The sequence below is a fragment of the Harpegnathos saltator genome, unplaced genomic scaffold (assembly GCF_003227715.2).
Source record: "Harpegnathos saltator strain DR-91 unplaced genomic scaffold, Hsal_v8.6 scaffold718, whole genome shotgun sequence".
Taxonomy (NCBI): domain Eukaryota; kingdom Metazoa; phylum Arthropoda; class Insecta; order Hymenoptera; family Formicidae; genus Harpegnathos; species Harpegnathos saltator.
The window spans coordinates 277,470-283,469 of record NW_020230558.1 but is presented as its reverse complement, the minus strand read 5'-3'; positions in this window follow the sequence as shown (position 1 = coordinate 283,469).

Genomic DNA, 6,000 nt, shown 5'->3' with positions numbered 1-6,000 from the left:
TGATATATGGTAAAAATGTTTAGTCCATGATACAGCTTGCAAATGAAATATGAACGATACAGAGAAATATTAACTGAAAATATTAACACTGAATCTAATTCATCAAGGTTTATGGTTAACTTAAACAAAATTGTGCTTTTTTCAATCAAAATTTCTTAATCGTTCTCTCTCTCTCTCTCTCTCTCATTTCGTCAGAAAATGGGTTCATTCAACCAAACATATTTTCCGTGTAGACTTGAATAAAACGATAGGACACGATGAGTCTCTACGCGAATTCTAATATACTCTAACAATTAAATATTCTCCTAACGATAGAGTACAATAGAGTACGATGAAAAGTGTTCATCGTACTCTATCTTTACGCGATATCATTTCTTTCGGATCCGATGCAGCAAAACGATAGATTGAGATAGAAAACGATGAGAATCTCTGTAGATCTCATCGCTCTCTATCGCTTTCTCCTTTTCGATGTTTTCCTTGATCAAAGAACTTTTGAATCTTGAACTTTACAATTCAATATGAGCTATCTGTGGTACCTCATAAAATAATCTCATAATTGTAATCGCGAATATTCAGCGGCCATATCGGCGCGAGCTTAGACGCGGTGCGGCGGGATGTAGGAGCGGCGAGGTAAGGACATAAACATTGGCGCGTCGTCCTTCCTCTCGCCGCGCGCCGGCAACAGTTCCTTTGTCGACTGGGCAGTGCTCTTTAGCCTGAGCGGCTAGATGCTCCTCCCATAACGTCTCGACGTGCACTCATTCCTCAGATTTCTGTCATTAATAACTCGATAATTATTATGAATCTCACAAAACGGTATGGGACTTTTATATTTGTCTTAACCCGCTCTATGTCTCCACGAGCTCTGCCAAATTAGTTATAAGACCCTGTATATGTCTTGTTCCAAATAATGTTCTTTTTTTCAGAGCACTGCATCCTTTTAGCAGGCACAGGACTGCTCAGCAATAGAAAATACTCATAAAGAGAAAGATTTACAACAAAGTGTAAAATATGTGGAAGATATACATAGTGATATTATATGCATACACAATATTATCGATGATGAATATATATCTTGTTCAACTTCACCAACCACATCGTCATCACTATTTCCAGTGGTGATGAGTAAGATAACCGAACCATCAACTTTATTGCAAGAGGACATAATGGTAGAAAAAGAATTTGGCAATGATCATAATAGTGATACCAGTGTTAAGATAAAAGATAGGTTTTGGTCTACTGATGGATTTTTTTATGTGTGTTAAAGATTGTGGTTCACTTTATATATACAGGGTATTTGATAGCTGATCATGCAGACGAAAGTTGGAGATAGATTGGGTGTAGCCAAGAAGAAAAGTCATGTACCATAATGTCAAATTGGCAATAGTTACCGAGTTATTAATTAAAACATGTGAGCCAACGAGCGCGTAGAGAGCGGAGGGCGGCCGCAGTAAGCACGTAGACATTTGATACAGGCGGAGTCAGTGAATGGGAATAGGCAAGGGCGCGTGGCGAGGGGCAACGTAAGCGACAAGAGGCGATCGCGCGCGACGAGAAGCAAGCGAGCTTTTTCTTTATAGCTTTCTCCTTATAGCTCGCCCGCTCCTCATCGCGCGCACTCGCCTCTTGTCGTTTACGTTGCCCCTCGCCGCGCGCGCTTGCCTATCGCCACTCGCTGACTTTGCCTGTATCAAATGTCTACGTGCTTACTGCGGTCGCCTTCCGCTCTCTACGCGCTCGTTGGCTCATATGTTTTAATTAATAACTCGATTACTATTGGCAATTTGACATTATGGTACATGACTTTTCTTCTCGGCTACACCCAATCTATCTCCAACTTTCATCTGCATGATCAGCTATCAAACACCCTGTATATAAAAGGTTGGAATAAAAGTAAAATAAACATATTTTTTATTGTAATTTATTTCAAAGACACTATAAAGTAGAACAAATATAAACGTTATAAATGATTACATAATTCGTAATTCCAAAATTATATAACTTATTTCAGGTTGATTCTAATGTTAAAACTATAATAAATATATCTGAGAGTGATAAAAGAGAGTATGCCTGACATATAGATACTTTGTTTACTCAACGGATCAGCTGTGGGCCTTACATGTCGGACGGGAACTATGGAGAGGGTAACGGTTGCGCTTCTTTGATAATCTAGGGCTTAAAGGCTCGTCTACATGCTGTAAGAGTAAGGCTGTAAGGTTGCAAGACACGAAATGAAATATTTTCATTCGCTGACAGCTTACGTTACAGCCTTACAGCCTTACTCTTACAGCTATTGTAGACGAGCCTTTAGTCTACATTAGCTGTAAAAATAAGGCTGTAAGGTTGCAAAACATGAAATGAAATATTTTCATTGGCTGACAGTTTAAGGTCATTCTACAATGAGGTTGTAGTTATGTGCAGTAGAGAGTAGGTTGTAGGACGCAAGGCGTAGCGCAATTTCTAAAGATCATTCTACAATGAGGTTGTAGTAGTATGCAGTAGGCAAATTGACCAATCACGATCGATTGTTCTCTTTACGATCGAAGAAAAATCGACTGTGATTGGTCAATTTGCCTACTGCATACTACTACAACCTCATTGTAGAATGACCTTAAAGGTCATGATTCTACAATACGTGTCGTAAGTTGTAAGCCGTAAGAACTGACCAATTATAGCCGATTATTTTTGTAATAATCGACTGTGATTCGCCAATTCTTACGGCTTACAACTTATGACACGTACTGTAGAATGACCTTAAAACGTGGTCTACAATGACTGTAAGCAGTGTTACGTCCTGGACAAGCATAGAACATGCAATGTCTAGATTTGTTTGGTTTACTTCGGATCAGCGCTATTCTTGTCCAAATCCTTATTATTTGAATCTGTTTCCTTTGGAGGTGGGTTACTGTTAGGTTTAAAAATAATAGTATTCTCGCTAGTGTTGAATTTAACTTCAAATATATTTCCCTTTATTTCAGATTTTATTCTCGAGACCGAAGATTTAGATAAATCTGTTTTGAAAACAGCCAGGTCGAGCGTGCCTGGATTATAATAACTTTTCAACAGACGTCTAAATTGAATCCGCCGTCCGGCTCTTCTTGTTCTTTTCGGCATGAAAGATTTTTAGGTAATATTTATTTTAACAATATCTATAATAGAGTAGATGGAAGGGACGTGGTTAAGTTTGAAAAATAAAAAGGCGAATGGTGCTCGTGGTTCAAGCACAACACTCTTAAAGTAAGGAAGAGAAGAACTGTGCCCGTGGTTCAAGCACTGCGTTCTGATAAAAAGGGAGGAATGGTGCTCGTGATTCAAGCACAACACTCTTAAGGTAAAGAAAAGAAGAACGGTGCTCGTGGTTCAAGCACGGCGTTCTGGAAAAAGATTGAAGATGATAAGAGAGAAGAGAGGTAAAGAAATCTGTACACACATATACACAGAGTGCACGATTTATCTGAAGACATTGAAATATCTCGAGAACTATGCATTGGATAAAAAAAAGTGGTTAATGAAAGTTATTAGTCTCGAAGGGGGACATCCAATGATACCAAGCTCGACCTCCCACCCTACCTCCTGGGGGTGGGGGTTGGGGGCAACTTTGAAATCTTAAATGGAAACCCCCATTTTTTATTGCAGATACGGATTCTACGCCACAAAATACGTAAATTTTGTCCGAAACTTTTCTTTTTATTCGTGATAGATGGCGCTGTAATCGCAAAAAATTATATTTTCCGCAATTCTCCAGAAATGATCATTGGATTGAGAAATAAAAAATACCTGTTCAATATTTTTAAAGAACATAAAAGTTATTCCCCCCCATCCTCTCGGGGTAGGGTGGGTGATAACGTTCAAATCTCAAATGGGGACCCACATTTTTCATTGCAGAATTAGATTGTACGTGAAATTTTTATTGAAACAATTTTTTTCATTCGTGATAGATAGCGTTGAATTTTTCCGAGAAACTACTTTTAGCGTTACACAGGAACAACGACGAGGACGTAGTAGTTTTATGTTCCCTTTGGATGCTTTTTTAATGTGAGTCCCCTTGCCTCTCACAGATCGGGGTGCTTTTTTAATGTGAGTCCCCTTGCCTCTCACTGTTCAATTAATTAGAGTAAGTGTTCGAAATTTTTACCTTCAACTTCAATACACTTATTGATCCTTTTTTCAAATGACTGTACACAGGATAGAAGCATATCTGCGGGAGTTTCAGCGCAAGCGTTTCTTATGCGTTCTACCATGTTTTCACGAGTTGTTGGCACTTGTTGATTTAAAAATATTGAACAGATATTTTTTATTTCTCAATCCAATGATCATTTCTGGAGAATTGCGGAAAATATAATTTTTTGCGATTACAGCGCCATCTATCACGAATAAAAAAAAAGTTTCGAACAAAATTTACGTATTTTGTGGCGTAGAATCCGTATCTGCAATAAAAAATGGGGATTTCCATTTAAGATTTCAAAGTTACTCCCAACCCCCACCCCCAGGAGGTGGGGTGGGAGGTCGAGTTTGGTATCATTGGATGTCCCCCTTCGAAACTAACAACTTTCATTAACCACTTTTTTTTATCCAATGCATAGTTCTCGAGATATTTCAATGTCTTCAGATAAATCGTGCACCCTGTATATTATGAAATTATTCTATATTGTTAAGTTTAAAAATTCATACACTAAATTTAATGTAGTTAATAGCTGGCTCAATACTTATTCAAGTAATAGAAATGATTCTCTATAGGATCATTATGAGGAAAAGAGGCTCGTTCGACCTTTAATGATTTGGATTTTACGTCTTAACAAGCGTCTTAGCATTTGCAGACGGAGTCCCAAGAACAATAATCTTTAATACCGACCTTTTGATTCCAGGCTCAAGACCCTTTGACAATCGGCTAACAAGAGGCTCAGTGAAAGATTGTCTGATGGCTAATTGGAGGCTAACAAGAGACTGCTTAGAGACTAACGAGAGACTGCTTAGAGACTGACGAGAGACTGCCTGCGCGCGAAGGGCCGAGCCCTTTTTGTACCCAAGCCCGGCACTATGGATATGGATATCAATTGAGCGTCTTTTCCTAATTCACCCTTCATTATTTATTGGTTAAAAAATATAAAAATGTTATTATCTAGTAATTAAAATTATACTTAATCATATGTAGCGTTTGGTAATTCAGTTGTCTCGTTGTTGGCTGATTTATTAATAAAATTATGTTTTACAAAGAAATGGATATGTTGTTATTGATTTCCTTTAGTATAATATAAGAATTTGGAAACTTAAAAGAATTATTTCATTCGGGCGTAGTAATCATTAAAATTAAATAATACGAATAAATCCTCTTACAATTCTAAAGCGCATATACATTAGGATAGGCGGTTTGACAATAATATTTGAGGAATTATTTGCGAAATATGATGGCAATTATTTAATATTTAAAAAGAAGAAAAATAGAAGAAAAAAGGAAATTATTTTCCTCTTCGAGTCTTTGTTTCAGGTCTTTGTTTAGTTCGCAGAACGTGGGACAGCTATCACTCGATGATATCTATAACATAAACACATTCCAATATGTGCGCGGCTGTGCCCGAATGAAATCGTTCTTAGTCCCCAAGATAAATGAATTTATAAACTAGCTCTAAATTTATTTCTTAAATTTTCTTATTCTCTCTTTTCGTATTTTATATATTTACTATGTCGATGTCTGCTTCAGTCTTATGTTAATGTTAATTTTATTTCAAAATATGCTATTTATGATTATTTTTATGTTATTTAGTTGTTTGATAATCTATCGCTTACTAAACGAAGCAAGAAGGTAGAAAGAAGAGAGAGAAAGAAGAAGATAGATGATGATTCAGTAAATAGTTTCGAGTATTAATGATATTATATTATATTAACGATAAAAGACGGCAGAGGTACCTGTTGATTGCAGAGGTGTTTGTAGGAGGCGTTGCAGTTGGATTAGTCGATGATAGGTAAGGATTTGATTGGGTAGGAAAAGGTATGGTGAGTTTT